This window comes from Martes martes, assembly GCF_963455335.1.
Source record: "Martes martes genome assembly, chromosome: 4".
NCBI lineage: Eukaryota > Metazoa > Chordata > Mammalia > Carnivora > Mustelidae > Martes > Martes martes.
The window spans coordinates 111,530,910-111,548,317 of NC_137891.1; the positions used below are offsets into that span (position 1 = coordinate 111,530,910).

The 17,408-nt window shown below is 36.2% G+C and overlaps 1 protein-coding gene across 3 annotated transcripts in view; it reads right to left on the reverse strand.

Annotated features, from left to right (window-relative positions):
- The window catches only part of RWDD3 (RWD domain containing 3), a 53,374-nt gene that overhangs the window by 12,042 nt on the left and 23,924 nt on the right, over window positions 1–17,408 (reverse strand). Inside the window, exon 7 of one of the 3 annotated variants that reach the window (XM_080800206.1) lies at window positions 7,234–7,342. The exons of the other annotated variants lie outside the window; for them this stretch is intronic. The gene's annotated coding sequence lies outside the window, so the exon portion shown is untranslated. Of the gene's footprint in view, window positions 1–7,233; window positions 7,343–17,408 lie in introns of those variants that run through there. 3 annotated transcript variants of the gene reach the window in all.

A 17,408-nucleotide genomic window follows, 5' to 3' on the forward strand; every position in this document is an offset into this window, starting at 1 on the left:
ACACTCCCAGCACACATGCTAATCTCTTTCCTTAATCTAATTTTCTTATCTCTCTGCAGCTACATTTGCCTTTGGAGGATTCCAGTTCTCTTTGTTTAATGATAACAACACTTTTTTAAAAAATCAGTTATGAGAGTCTATAGTTCCTGATAAGCAGAGCTGCTGGACAATAAACTGGTTAATATTAGTTCCTATAAACATTCCTAATGCCTTGTAAATACCTTTTACAGTGCAATAAAATCTTCAGAATGTGACCAGATTTTTGTTTCACTTCAAAAAATGATTTTAAAACCCAGATTCACTCAAATGGGGCAAAAAAAAAAAAAAATTATTTCCTCCTAACCTATCACTCATTCATTAAATATTTTCTAAGTACCTACTATGTGTCAAACAGTATAATAAGTGGTTGGAAAATTAACATCGAATAAAATAAACAGTCTATAGCTTCCAGGAACTCAGAGGAGGAAAGCAGGGGAATAAATAAGAAGTTGGTAATGTTAGCATCCCATAGTCACTGCTGTCATCCGGCCACATGGGTTAACGCACCTGAACCTTGGACCTGCTCCTGAAAACAAAGCTCTGAGGAAGAAGTAAAGTATCAGTTTACCAAAGAGAAAGATGGTGGCAGTGACAACAACCAATCTGGAACAGTGAGTTCTTAACTACTTGGGAGCCATAGACCCCTTCTCAGAGTCATGTATTTAAATGTCTAAAATAAGAATACAAATGTAACCAATCATACTGAAATATGGTTATTGTCCTAAAAATTTGTGATATGTGTATTTCTTTACTAACACATTAAGTAACCAGACCCAGCAGCTGTCTTAATAACAACTATAATTTTGAAGCAGTCATAAGCACAAATAGCACAAATGGCATGTTGAGCTACTTGTAACCCCGTAATATGTTATAAAAATATCTGTAATTTTTATTGATGACAAAGTCACAGACACTATTAATAATTCTGTGGTCTGCTGCCTACATTTATAATTGAACAGAATGTGAAATCTCAGTTAAAGCTTACTGAAAGTAAAGAATTGTTTTATGATCTAAAGCCACAGGTCCCCCTGAATTCCATCCAGAGAACCCCAGGGCTCTACGGCCCCTGTTCTAGAACATTAAACTCAATCAGGATTTTCTCCTTCAAAAACATAGCTCCAAAGTCACTTCTAGAGCTATAGTTCCCTCCTTGGGATTTCCCAAAGATGTAGCTGGTCTATTATTTGGGGCACACTGCCATCCCATGGCTCCTCCTGAGGAGTTTAGCGTTAATAACATCCACAACAAAGCAGCCTTTTAGGGCATTAGACCAAACCTGCAAATTAATGCACTGGCTCATCACAATTCATTAATCAAATTCAGACTGGATTTAACAACAGATTATTAAAGACTCAAAATTATACTCACAGAAGAAAAAAAAAAAAAAAAAACAGGCAGCTCCCAGAGGGTCAAATGTAATGTGAATGGTTTTGCATAAAACCATAAACCTGCTATTAAATTAAAAACAGGAGAAATTATGTCCACTGCTTATCTCTAGTCATTTTTTTTTAAAGGAATGTTACGCTAATTTATTTCTTTGCTGTTCCTGGTTACACAGTAAAAGACTAAAAGGTTACAATGCAGTGGTTCTTTTGATGTTTGGTTGAACAACTTATACTAACATGTACTGACTGAGGTAAAGAAATTAATGAAATTACTCCCATAATTCATTACTAATGGAACACTGTCAATGCTTTCAACTGACAGTTCACACAAATCCTCCGCAGACAGCGAGACACCTCATGGAGACTGTAGGGCTCACTCCTTCTGCTCAACAAAGCACAACTCGGCTGCCTTGTCCTACAATTTCACTGATCTCTCACCTCTGTGGGTATGCTCTTGACGAGCGGGTCTGTTCTCTCTGGGAACAAAAGCAGGAAGGGGAAACAAGGATTGGAATTTTTCTTTCTCTTCAGGGAATTGAGGGAAACCCGCTGGGGATTCCCAACGAGGTATAAACATTCAGAATGCTGTAATTGGGCAGATCACAGAGCTACAGCCGGCTGTGCAATGACTTTTTTTAAAGGTTAATATTTTAGAGCAGCAATCATAGATAAAAAGCATAATCCTAATAAGTATGAAAAAAACTAATTTAAAAAACTGTATGATTTTGTGACATCTTTGCTCTTTCCCCATTAGGACTGAATCATTAGTTCTTTCTGTTTTTGCAGAAACAGAAGCAAAAATTACTAGCACACATGCTGATTAAGGTAGGTAAGTGACATATCTGGAAATACAAAATGTTTTATTCAATGTAGGTACCTGTTCGATATTATAAAGTGTTTTGGTCTTGGGGCGCCTGGGTGGCTTAGTGGGTTAAAGCCTCTGCCTTCAGCTCCAGTCATGCTTCCAGGGTCCTGGGATCTAGCCCTGCATCAGGCTCTCTGCTCAGTGGGGAGCCTGTTTACCCCTCCACTCCTCCCTGCCTACTTCTCTGCCTACTTGTGATCTCTGTCTGTCAAATAAATAAATAAAATCTTAAAAAAAAAATAAAGTGTTCTGGTCTTAGTACTATCTAGTTTAAATTCTATCTCCTAGAGGGAAGGATCTATGTCTTTGTTATATATATGAAAATAATTAATAACTTCTCTTTGAAGATAAACTCCTATCTATACATTGACCGTATCAAGTTGGCATAAAATGATGGTATGAGTGATGCAAAATATGCCAGTCATCATATAATATATGCATAATACAAACTATATTTAGATATAATAGAAAAAGATCCAAAATAGTCAACATATTCAAAACACTTTATAAAAATCATTTTTGAGGGGCGCCTGGGTGGCTCAGTGGGTTAAAGCCTCTGCCTTCGGCTCAGGTCATGATCCCAGAGTCCTGGGATCAAGCTCCGCATCAGGCTCTCTGCTCAGCAGGGAGCCTGCTTCCTCCTCTCTCTCTGCCTGCTTCTCTGTCATCTCCATCTGTCAAATAAATAAATAAAATCTTTATAAAAGCAAAACAAAACCATTTTTTTAATAAAAAAATGACTTGGGTTTGGTTTTCCTGATATTATTGTAGTTACATCTTAAACAGTAAATACATAGTCCTAGTCTGTCATCCCCCTTTCTCAACCCATGGCACTCTTTCCTGCCCACTTGGGATCACAATCCACCTCAACACAGCATAGCAAACAGCTTCCATCAATTGCTCAGTGACTTCTTAAAATGTAATGTATTCGCTCTACCCAGGCACAGTATCTGGCACATAGTAGGTACTCTGTATTTATTGAAATGAAAAAATAAAGCTCCCTCTCCTCTTTGCAGATGAAAATGTCCTATGTTACGATTGTCCTTCCAAAATGAGTTTAACCACTGCTAATTCCCACAAAGTGTTATCATAGAGATTAACTGCAAATAAGTGGCTCATAAACATATCTCATATTTTTATAGTGAGCCTCCAATCTCCTGCAGATGTTTATTACCTTCTCATACAGAAAAGTAGAAGCAACCAGAAGAGAAAGTTATATTTATTTGAAAACACAATTATAAAACCCATGTCACAAAAACAAGGGCCATTATAAGCCACTAAGATTAACAATGAGGCAGACTTTAACTTTTGAACAGGAACACTTTGGGCACAAGAGTACGACAGCGATCCCTTATTTCTCTAAGTGTAATAAGTGGGTAAATCCTAACAATAGCTACTGTGGATAAAGCCCTTGATTGAACCAGGCATCTGCCACATGGGTAATGTGGAACAACAATCCTACCATGTGGCCATTAACATCACTACTTTACTGAGCAGGAAATTCAGAGAGCTTCCACAGCTCACCTGAGGTCATGCTAGGAGCTACAGAACCAACGTGAAAAATCACATCTCCTAAGGCAGCTGGATGGCACAGTTAATGTTAAGCGTCAGGTTCTTGATTTGGGCTCAGGTCATGATCTCAGGGTCCTGAAACCAAGCCCCACAGCAGCTCCATGATCAGTGCCAGAGTCCGCTTGAGATTCTCTCTCCCTCTGCCCCTTCTGTTCATACTCTCACTCATTTATTTATAGATAAATAAATATATAAAAGTCACATCTTCTGCCTCCAAAGCTGTGTGACATGACTACTCTCTATTCTGCTGCTTTTCTCTCAGATCCTTTTCCATGTGTGCCCTCCATTAAAGCTACTTCCAACCTAAAAACAATCACAGAAGGAAAGACTGGGCTCCATACCTACCTTTGCACCAACTCTCCTTAGACAGCTCATAGAATATTACGTGGCAGAATAGCAAAGTGCTTAACAGTTAGGCTATGGCATTGCATGACCTCGATTAGCTTCCCAGTCCTCTGACTTCCTTACACGGACAGTGTTCTCGTCTTTGTGCCTCACTTTTCTCATAAGTAAAATGGGAATGGTAACAGTACTGACCTCATGAAGTTGTAGTGATAATTACACAGGTTAGTAAATGTGAAATGCTCAGTGCATGACATAGGAAGTGCCAAATGGTGTTGGATGCTATTTCCGGCTCTTACAGCTACAACGGGTTGAGATTTGGTCATCTACAATTCAGGATCTTCACTGACCAGCTTCCAGTCACCAGGTTTTGCTGAGCATCTAATACAGTGCAACCTCAACAACAAAATAACTTGAAAGTAGTTTTAATCTAAGACCTTAGACTGTAGATTATTTGCCATCACAGACAGTTTGGCAATTCCTCCCTAAATCCCAGTGGTAAAACTCAGCACTCGACCTACTATGGGAACACTTAATCCATCCGGAGGACTGAGGGGCCTGGATAAGTTGATCTGCAGCCACTATTCACTTTTATTTTTAAATTATTTAGTGTTATCCCTCAATCAATCATTTTGTCTTTCTGGGGTTTAATTTTCCAACTCTTAAATACTGAGGGGTAGAGATGGGCAGTTGGGTGGTATAAACAGGGCAAGAAAGAATCTTCACCACAGATGTCGTCTATGAAACCACTAGAGCTTTCAAGTTAATACAGTCTTTTAAGGTTGAGGAAAGAAGTAGCTAAAATTGAATGGAATTTGTACATTCCAACATACAAATGTAGGAAATTCAGGCCTAAGATCAGCCAGCCAATAATTATAATTTTGAAATTTGAATTCACCACCTACTGTTGTCCTGTGCCTACTATTTTCACTTCAGTCTGCCCTTCTAATGAAAGGAAGAATTGGAATATCCTCTTTCATTACTATTATTTCTATAACTATTTTTATAACTAACTATAACACATAATAAGTATTAGACTTTATAGCTAATTATATAATAATGATGATGATATATTGACAGCATCAAAACTCTAAAATTATGAGAACAGCAAAATATCACCTTCCTTACTAGCTCCAACATATAATAAAACTAAGAATCTAAATATTTTATAATTATTATTAGAAATGATACAGTGCTGAGTTAAAAATCATGAGTCACATAATGTCCACACTCATATAACCTGAATTAGTCCTTTGACAGAAGACAACCCCCTAAATGAATGTTCAATAAACATCTGTGTTCCCTGCCAAGGGGAAACTTTTAAAAAAAAATTACTACAGGGGCTCCTGGGTGGCTCAGTGGGTTAAGGCCTCTGCCTTCCGCTCGGGTCATGATCCCAGGGTTCTGGGATCGAGCCCTGCATTGGGCTCTCTGCTCAGCAGGGAGCTTGCTTCCTCCTCTCTCTCTGCCTGCCTCTCTGCCTACTTGTGATCTCTCTCTCTCTGTCAAATAAAATAAAATCTTAAAAAAAAAAAATTACTACAACTCAAGCCAATGAACTGTGTAGATCCTGGTGGAATCTAGTGTAGGTCCTTTCCTCTTGGTTGGAAAAAGTAAAGGGACTCAGGTAGTTTATAGGAGAAGATAATGTGAAGGAAGAATACACAGTAATCTAAGGTAAACTGAGTAAGGTATAAATTCCTTCTCTGAGGAATACCTCCCTTCATATCCTAAAGTTATCCCCAGGTAAAAATGTCTAAGTGACAGAGACTCTCACCACAAGTCAAATATCCATCTGACCACGGGTGAACCAGGATGCTGAGCCTTATCCTAAACTATATTTTAAAAAAGCATTCTCTCTGGATCAATAAAATGCAAATGCTAAAATTATCTTGTTAGCCATCAGAATAAAAGAAACCTTGAGAATAAAGTTGTCATTCTTAATTAAATGGGCTTTTTAATTCCTTTAACTAAAGTAGATATGAATACTGTAAACACTTAACTGACTAAAGATTCTACCCACACCCCCAATTACAGAAAACTTAATTTATATACGATGCAGCTTACAAATATTTAGCAGTAGGGTTGGGGTAAGTCTCTTTGGCCTACTTTTTAAATGATTAAATACTCACCATCCAAGTAAACAGACATTTCGCATGATAAAACATTCTTTAAACACATAAGCCTTCACTCAAGATTTAAGAGGGAAAAAAATCTTAGTGACAGTACATTCATTATGTCTTTATTAAGACTGGACTTTTCCATAGGGTTATGCACAGCTGAAAATAAGGCTCAGTTTAATAACAAAGCAAGCTTTCCTAGTACTACAAAAATTATAAAATTTTAATGTTTAATGCATTCCTTAATTATAGAAAACTCTGCAAAGAATAACATCCTTGAAATTTACTATGCAAATGCTCTTAATTTATGACAAATTGCTCTTTAAAACACAAGTATTAAATCTCTATTAGATTGTTGAGGTAACGTACTAATATGCATTACTAAGATCTTAAATTTCTAAGTGGCAATACTGTTTGTTAGATGCAAACAAGGATTACCTTAATTAAAATATACTATCCCTAGCCTCTCAGCAGATTTAGATCAGTCTTTAAATAGGACAGGTTCATTATCTACCTCAAGTTAATAAAAGTATGACCTACTGTGGTTATTTCCTTTAAAATTTAATTTTAATTACTATTTTGTTAATGGAAATAAAGCACTAAAGAGTTGTGAAGATGATCCAAAAGCAATTTTGAAAACTTAATTAAAATACCTCTTGAAAGCTTCAAAAGGAATTTAACACTTACGTGGTTTGATAACTGATGGCCTTACAAATACAGCATTAGATACCAACTTTATAAAAAAAAGAATCATTGACTGAAACATGCTTCAGAACTCTAGCACTTCCACAGTCTATATCTTGAACTAATGGTACAACTAAATAGGTATAAATATAAAATTTTTCCTTCAAAATTTTTACATTAGACAAAGGTTCTTAAAGAAATTAAATGAGGACCCAGGACACAGTGGCTTCACAATACATAAACATTAAATGCATTCAGAGTTTTTGCATAAAACCATCCAGGCTAAATCCAGATAATTGCAGTTGTGTTCAGTTTGTTTTCTGATCCTTTGGGACCTGAATATAAAATTAAAAGGCTGGTAAGATGTTGTATAAAATTCAGTACCAGAGTTTTATTAGGCAGCTTCCTCTCCAATCTAAATTTCAAAGGTTTACACATATATTATTGATCTTATCTGTGAAAATATTGGTTCAGTAAATAGCCTTTAAACATAACACAATCCATAGATTTTATTGAGATTCATACTTATGAAAAAGATAAGAATATGAGAAGCAGGGTATAACAAAGAGCATGCTCCGGGGAATAAACACAGTCTTTGTGATATTCAAAATATATTTCGCAGCTCTTATATTACAAACCTCGCAATGTTATGGTTCATAATGCAATGTGCATTTTTGTACCAGACCACTTGACTACTTCCAGTAAGTAAAATCCCTGCATTCATTAGCAATAATGATTTTTTTCTTCTTATAGGTTTCATGAAAAAGGCATTTTCCAGACACTACCCCCTACCATGCCCCTCCCCCCCCACAAAATTGGTATACCATTTCATTTAATATAAAGTCAGAGCTCCATTGTTTTAAACACAGGAATTACAACTTCAGAAATCAATGAAATTTTACAGAAAATGAAAAATAAACATATGACTAAAATAATGGCATAACAATTAAGTAGAGGTAACAATGAATTTCTCTAAATCCATATTAACCTTGAAATGTGATTTAAAGTCACACTCACGAAAATGGCCTAACTGAACTAACTAAAGAAATTCTATAAAAATAGGAGACCATCTTTTGGTATTTTTTTTTTTAATTCACCACACAGGAAATTGCCAATTTTTGAGTGAGTTATTTTCTAAGAGTTTACTTATGTCAGTTTTTTAAAACTTAAGATGAATATTACCCTAGAAGTAATAAATAAGGATCAGGTTGATCCTAAAAAAATCTATAAAAGCCTTAATTTAGCTTTATAGTGTAGCTGAAAGACTTGCAATGAAATATAGCAGAAAGCAAAACTGTTTCAATACTAGTAATTAAAGCAAATGGAAAGTTAAATTGAATAAAAGATAGTTTATTATTCTTAAATGCTCTGGGAATAATAGACTTAATTGGAAGAGAAAGCAAATGTAGATGAGACATTTGTGAGAATTCTGAAGGGGACTTCTGAGCTTTTTCAAGGTCTTTGGAGGTTGTTGTCACCAATTCTGTATCAGGTCTTAATTTCATGTGAAAACATAACAAGTATTAATTAAACAGTGGAGATGAGTTTTAAAAACGAGTGCTTTTTTCTTTTCTCATCACAAGTATTCTCTGATATTCATGTGATTTCTATCAACAAAGATAATAGTAATTTTTAACTGATAATCCCAATGGGAAAAAAGGGATGGTAGAGATTTTCCTGGAGACAACACATGCTCATTCATGCATGCACATGCACACTTGACAGAAGAAAGTGAAGGAGGCTGGAAAAAACAATGGATAGATATTGGAAAGAAGGGAGGCAGGGTTAAGAAGGAAGCCTATACATGAAAGAAAATGGTACTTTGAGGTCTATTGGCAGGAATGTTTTATTCATTTGGTGGGTTGGTTAGTTGTGTGAGTGTGTGCATAAAACAGAGAAGAAAGAGAGGTAGAGAAACCAGCTGGATTTCCTGACACCCATCCTTCCTTCCATTTAGGTTAGTGTTTTAATCTCAGCTGTTTCTTTTGAAAGTAACACGTGCCAAAGTGGTGGATGCATCACATGACCCCTTACATTCAAAATACAGTCGCTTATGTTGCTATACTAATAAGCATTGAGAAGAGACATAAAGAAGCCTTGGAATAATTCAGAGTTTTTGCATAAAAACACGGTGGCTTAGCTATATTATTACAAAATATTTTGTTTGTATTTGGGTCCTCCAGGACCTATGGAAATGACCAGGCTGATAACATACTACAGAAAATTCAGTACCGGAGCTATATTAGGCAAAGACCAAAAACAAACAAACAAACAAACAAAAAACCAACTTAAAGCTTTTAACATGCTTGAGTGCACTGAGACTCTTTAAGAATATGTAATGCTTACCACACCAGTCTAAACTTTTCTCAAGGGGTATCTGTCAGGGTTCATGCTCTGTGAAACATACTCTGGGAAAAGCAGAGTTAGAGTCAGTAATAAGACAGAGATTCCCACTGACACCCCTGATGTCCAAGAGTGTTCTGGAGGATCTAGCCAGTGTGTAAAATGGGATAAAGAAATGTAGCACACATCAGAAAGGGAGAGATAGCATTATCATTCTTTGTAAATGATAGAAAATCTGAGAGAATCTATTAACATCTATTAAAACTAACAGAGAGTTTACAGGAATAACAAAATATGAAAGCAATAATTTTCACTTATACTAACAATCAGTTGGAAAATATAATAGGAACAAATACTCCACTCATAATAGGAATCTGAAAGAGAGAAAGAGAGATCACCCAAAAGAAAAATGGGCAAAGAATATTAACAAGCAATTAAGAGAAATATGCAAATAGTCAATTAACATATGAACAGATGTTCAAATGCAATAATAATCAAAAAAATATAAATTAAAACAAGATACCATTTTCCCTTTATGAGAATTGAAATGATTAAAAACGTGGCCAATACCCTATGTCGACATGAAATGTGGAGGGAAAAGACACCCTTATACAAGCAGTATTACTCAGAGTCCAGACAGGAAATTAAGAACATACTCAAATCGGGTAATTTGAAGAGCATTTAATAAAAGGGTTATCCATAAGGGTGTCAAGCAGGGTGGAGGGAACCCACAAGGAAGAGAGCAGTCTCCAGGGCTAGATTCAGAAAAACAAAGCGGAGCAAAGAGAACCGTAACCTTAGGCCTGGGAAGGCAGCCAACCCTCAGTAATGCCACAGGAAGAGCCAAGGAGGAGCAGAACCTCTTAACTCTCCTTCCTTCTCATCTCCTGCCAGTGTCCCCCATCCTGGACAACCCAGCCCAACCAGAAGCCTGAAGGCAAAGGACCTATACCCCCAGGTCAGCCTCTCAGAGCACAAAACGGGGTAGAAGAGGGTAGAGGGCACCCCCTCCACCCGGGGTGCAACGTAAGATATCTAGCATATAAGTGTTAGGGAAAGTATCAATAGTAAAGCCAAATTGATTGACAATTCGGCAACATATATCATAAATTTAAATATTTACATATACCATAATATTTGTTTAGTCATTAAAAAAAAGGGAAGAAGAAATGGTGAGGAAAATATCAAACCATTAGCAGAGGTTGTGTCCAAGGAAGGTTGGGAAGGAAGCTCAAGTTTGTAGGGTGAGCCAGATCCAGATTTGCATCCTGACTCTAGGTGCTCAGTCAGTTTTTTGGTTGGTTTTTTTTTTTTTTTTTTGTATTACTACAAAAAAAAGAAGACAAGAAATCAAACTGACTTGACAAAGACAGTTTTGATCAAGGCTCACACCACCAAACCATGGAGAAGCTTGAGGATATGTCTGCCTTCAGAAATACCTGGATCCAGGGACTCAAACCTCATCAGGTTCTTCTCTCTCTCCCCTCCATCTACTCTTGCTCTCCTCCCAGAGCTACCAGCTCTGCTCTCTCTGGCTGGCTTCATTCTCTCAGTTCAGCTGTTCCCACAAGACGAATCCATGGCCAAACACAATGATAAAAACACATTCTACAAGCCACAGGGCCAGAGAGAAAAGAGTTTCCCTGGCACTTCAGTTGAAATTCTTCCAGAAAATGCCACTGCCTGGACAAGCCTGGATCACATGGCCCACCATGATGGAATCGTATGGCAAGCCATAGAACCAGAGCATGAAGACTGGCCCTTTCTGGTACCAATGCCCCACTCTGTGGCCAAAGGACATGAGAATTTTGATTAGCCTCCACTCTACCACAACCACATGTTTGGGATAGAAGAAAGACAATCTCCCCCAAAGAGGAATTTTCTTCTGGACGATAAAAAGGCAAATACTAGATAAATGATAACCTTGGACAAATTACTTAACCCTCTGACTCCCAGCTTCCTCATATATGAAATAAAAAAGGTGATGGTGCCTAAAACAGAGGATTACTGTGGAATTAGCCTTATGTGTTGATATTATTCTCTTACCATTTTTTAACTCTGTATTTTTCATATTACTTTTTTTTTTTTTTAATAGGCTCCATGCATGGCATGGAGTTCTACCCAGGGCTTGAACTCACAACGCTGAGATCAAGACCTAAGCTGAGGGGTATCTGGGTGGCTCAGTCTGTTAAGTGTCTGCCTTTAGCCCAGGTCATGATCCTAGGGTCCTGGGATCAAGCCCCACATGGGGCCCCCTGCTCAGCAGGAAGCCTGCTTCTCCCTCTACCTCTGCCTGCTCTCTTACTCTCAAATTTAAAAAAAAAAATCTTAAAAAAAAAAAAAAAGAAAAAGAAAAGTAGTCTAAAGAGGGGGCCTGGGTGGCTCATTTGGTTAAGCATCTGCTTCAGCTCAAGTCATGATCCCAGGGTCCTAGGGTCAAGTTCTGCATGGGGCTCCCCACTTTAGTGGGGAGCATACTTCTCCTTCTGCCTGCCACTCCTCCTGCTGTGCTCTCTTTCTCTCCCTGTGAAATAAATAAAATCTTAAAAAAAAAAGAAAAAAGTCATTTAAGAAGAAAAAAAAGGAGGTGGGTGAGGAGTAGAGAATGATCTATTAAAATTCTTACAACAGAAACTAAAAAACTTTGAATCAGTTTGTAAATATCAGAAGATAATCTGCTTTTCACTATATATAACAAATATGGACTGCCAGATTTACTGCAACCCTAGGGAGTTTTCTTATGTATTCCCTGCATCATTATACCAGTACTACATTTATACCATACTTGGAAAATAGTTATCTACTATTTTCTCAAAAATCTCTTAAGACTGTACAATTATGAGTGTTCAGAAAAGAATTTCTCATAACCTTTATACTTAAGCAATGTTTCTAATATTATCAAAATATCAACATTAAAAATAATTTAAATCAGAGATGGAACAATAAATCCATGACTTATTTTATTTCATCATTGACTTACTGTATAGCTTAGATATATATGAATGTTATCTAGGCTCTAAGTTTTTTTATTTATAAATCTAAGCAAACATGGGATATTTTAAGAATTGGACTTAGAAATTGTGTGAATTCCCTTATGGTCTCTGACAATAGATGGCAAGTAATTACAGGGGATTCTCATCAAGGTTTCACTAGACTCTATTTCTCAAAGTTAAAAACATAGTTCCCCTAAGAGAACTAAGGAGCCACTGGGCCACAGAAGAACGAGTAGTAGACAAGACAGAGTGAGTGCTAACCACCACTTAACCTCTTAGCTTCTGCTTTCTCTAATTTTTTTTTCTTTTTTTAGATTTTATTTATTTATTTGATGCAGAGAGAGAGAAAGAAAGAGCACAAGCATGGGGAGTGGCAGAGGGAGAGGGAGAATCAGGCTCTGGGGGAGCAGGGAGCCCTATGCAGGGCTCAATCCCAGGACCCCATGATCATGACCTGAGCCAAAGGCAGATGCTTAACCAACTGAAGCACCAAGATGCCCCTGCTTTCTGTACTTTTGAGCAGTTGTGTGTATTAGATATATTGAAGCCCTTTATGCAGAGCTAAGTGTTGTAACATATGAGTTTGTGTTATTGTCCTCAGTAACTGCCCTTAGGATCTCCAAGGCAACTGATTTAGAAACACGATGAATTGCGAAGACAGAGCCAGACCATCTTTAAGCAAGTTTTTGTTTGCTTAGGATTAAGTAATCACGGCATATATTTCACATGCAGCAATACAAGTAGGAATTACATGGGGAAAGGTTGATGGGTTGCAGGTAAGAAAGAACATCTTGTTCTAACTAACTCACGGTTTCTTTGTCTCACTGGGTTGATAAAACTATGGTGAAGTCTTGATTGGAGATTGCATATTACCTGGCAGGCAGGTTAACCTTCCTACACTACAGGATTTGGGTTCAAAAGCTGATGACAAAACTACCGTGTGTCTAAAAACTGATCTTTTCAATTCTACTGTGTAAGCAGGCTGAAACTGCCGTGCCTGTTAATTAACCCCTGAATCCCATCAAGATAACTGAAGCATAAACTTAAGATAAGATTTATACAGCAGACAAAAGTATAGAATTCCAGAGTAGGCAGCTCTCCACCCTGCGCCCTCTTCCTAGCTCAGACTGACAAAAAGCAGATTCCACAGCCTTTGCCAAGATCCACTGAAAGGAGTAAAGTACACATTTGAAAACCAAAGGAAAATGTAATGCCTCACACCATACTGTCAAACATACATGTTCTAGATATCTGGTCTTACAGAATTTTCTTGTTCTCCTTGTATGTATTTTTTTGTGTAGAGAAAGGATAAGCAGATTTCATTGTGGTCTCTTCTCGTTTGGTTAAATGTTGTAGTAATAGGCCAATGATAAGATATCAACTACTTTTATTTAGAAATTATTTTAGTTATAGACAAAGATCTGTTTGGCTTTGTTCAAAATCAGCTCCAGGATGATCCTTCTTACATTTCCATTAACTATGAAATTAAAGAGAGGAGGCAATTTTTAAAAGAGAAATATTGCTTTTAGCCTGAAACCCTAAGTGTTGAGTTTCTGCCTGCAGTGGGTTTTTTCAATTAAATTATAAACCATGGGTAATAGAGATTTATAATGGGAGTGCTGATACAATCTTAACTATAGGGAAACCATCCGACACGCTCTATGCTGTATGTGGATGGATTATTTGCATTAAATTATCTTTAGGGAATGCAAACAAAACAAAGAAAAATGTAAAGCTTGTCGCATTATTAGCATAAAATCAAAGTCCTTGAATGCATAATTGTTCCATACCCAAAGCATTAACGGATTTTTATTCTTAGAGTTCAAAGACCTCCTAATTAATATGCAAAATGGCCTCATTTTGTAAGCAAGTTTGTTGTTTTTGTTTTGTTTTTTTTTTCCTTCTCAGCAAAGAGTTCTTGCTGGAGGAAAATACTATGAAGTGTAGAAAACACTAATATTGATATAAAAGCCCACACATCCGTATAGCCAAAAACAATAACTGGATGCTATTAGAATATTTATTTTTGTTCAGTCTATGTATAACTATAAATTATATGTTTAACCAACTAATACCTAGCTTTGGAAGATTAAGTGCACAAAATATAAAAAGAATGCAGTCTTTCTCTAGAAAGGCTCACCTATTTGTACATCTTTTAAACTATTAAGAAGAAAGAAAATCCAATAGAAAGAGGAATTTTGAACCGAGTAATATAAATTTAAATTATGTGACTCCAAGTCCAATTTTACAAAGCAGTCCTCTCCAATTTACATGGCCCCAGTCACCAGGATTGTAAAAAGAAAAAAGAATTATTAAATTATATAAGTTTTTTAAAAAGTGTACCAACAAATGGGTGATTTTCCAAAATTCTGACTTTGCAGAATGCTATCAGAATACTCTAATCCTTGGAAGTGATTTACTGGGTTATTTTCTTTATTAAATTTCTTTCCAGTATGGGCAATACAGAACAACTAATTTTTATTCTAAGTACTTATATAATTTTAAATAATTTATGCTCTTTAGAGTATTTGACATATGTTGTAAATCCAACTATAACCACCACAACATTGTCATGTTTTAGAAAATGTAGTAATTTCTCTTAACCAAGAAATAATGTTCTGATGAAAGAGATATGAGGTCTTAAAATACAGTGCAGTCTCTAAGGTGTCTTACTCATTTGAGCAATGGCACATCAATCTACAGGATTCAACCTCCAGCTGTCATACCACGCTCACTGCCTGATTAGGAATAATCCTCCCCTAATAGGCAGCATTCATGAGGCCAATGTTGATTAAGAATCTGCTATGTGCCAGGGAGTGCGCTGGGCTCCCCATCATTACCTTTATCCCATTTGGGTTTCATATTTATATTTTACATTTATCTTTATACACATTTATATATACCAACCGTAACCTGCTACTGTTAGTTTTGAGATTATCCCATTTAGCAGTGCATTAAGCCCTTAGTCAGAATGTTCAAGATGTAAATTCGTGCCAAACATTTTAGATAAAAATTTATTCTTTCCAAAAGTCTTCTAGGGTTAGTGAAGAAAGAAGGATAAACAATTTATTAATGTCTTTTTCAAGTTCTTAACATATAATCAATACTCAGCAATGAGAAAGACTGGTTGGATGACAATATTAAACCATTACACAAAATTAAAAAAAGAAATGTTTTGAATGGAAGTTTAAAATTCATATTTTAAAATGGAAGAAACACAGATTACATATTTAAAACTTTACTTTGAATGTGAAAATGCCTTGTCAGTAGGAGATTCTGCTTTTGTCTCATTAAATGAGTATGCACGGGTTAAAAATGACATTTATCATACACTTAAAAAAAAAAATGCTTCAAAAAGACCTGATTATTTAAAACTTGTTCAGCTAGTACCACAACATAATGGCTGAGTTTAAAATTATCCTCACACTTTTCCCAAGGAATAAATACCAGACTCTTTGCTAACTGTAGACCCAAAGGTTGAAATCAATGTTGTCAATGACAGGGAAAAAAAACTCCTTCATTATTTTTTGTATTTTTAAATGGAATGTAACAAAGCTTATCATTTATAAAGCACTTTACAGTTTACTGAGTGTTGTCATACAATCCACCTTCTTTTAAGGGACTTAGGATGCTTCCGTGAGAAATTACTACCCACAGATCACTACCCATGACAGTTCTATTGGATTTCTAGCTAGTTAAACCACATCTATAATATAGAATTCAATTCTGGGTGCCATATTTTAAGAGGGACTTTGACCAATTAGGATGTAATGAAAGGCAAATGTCCAGGTGAATAGGAGAAGCTGTAATTTTTGATAAATTATTCAAGCAACTTGGGAAGCAAAGAGTAAGAAAAGGTATAATATCTGCTTTCAAATATTTGAAGGGCTGTCATGAAGAGAATTGTATACTAATTCTGTGTTGCTCCAGAGGCCAGAACTAGGATAAAAAGCTAGAGTTAAAGAAGGCAGATTCTGATTCAATTCAAGAAGGAACTTTTTATCCACTTGTGCTGTCCAGTAACAATAACAGCTGCCTCATAAGGGTGATACCAGTCTCTGGAGGTTTTCAAGCAGACATTGGATATCTGTCAGAGTTATAACTTTTAAAAATTACTGCACTGAGTAGGGAGTTGAGCTAAAACTCCACATTTCTGTCTAAGTCTTAGATTCTACTTTTCTAGAGAAGGTGAAATACGCACATGCAATGTAAAAGATTTTTATTGTATGCTTATTTCTCTAATAGCAAGATGTTTTTAAGGTTTGTTTGGTTTTTTTTTTACATAAATATAAGACTCTGTGATACTCAGAGTGCTTATTTCCGACTAAAAAGAGTCATTTAGCTGTTCAAAACACCCAATATGTATGAAACAAGTTTCAGGCATTGGGTCATGTACATTCTATTCATACACAAATAATTGCAATCATAAGAAAACAGCTTTCATTTGTGAAGAAATCCTATGATCTTATAATGCATACATGAGTATATATTTAGGGATAATTTTACAAATCAAGAATAAAGGAGAGCCTCTCTCCTCTCTAAAGCGCCAGAACAGAATAGAACAGATATTTCCCTGGAGACTGTAGCTATTGGACAATAATTGTTTGCTTGGCTCCTTGAGGTCTCCTTGTATTATATACACAGGACTAAGGAGCTAATATAATTCTCTTCCAAATGAAGATGTATAGGCTTATGTCTTAGTTCTGGTTTTGCTACCAGATGTATGAATGCTCTTAGGTAAGTTACTTACTTCAGCACTCTGCTTAGAAAAAAGGAATCGGATTAAACTATTTTTTTAGTTCTTCCTAGAACTTCCTAGTTCTAAGGTCTATGACTTCTATATATATATGATACCCCAGTGAAGCAGTCAAACACTGTCAACCTTCAGGAATAGACTATGAACCTAAAAAGAATTTGTAAAGCCCGCAATTGTGAATATGGATGGAAATAACAAAAAGAAAAAAGAGATGACCCTAAGAAGACAAATTGTGACTAGCTGTCATTCTCATTGGATGATGATGGCTCTAAAAGGTAAGCCCTGCTACCCTAAAGTCATAAACTTTAG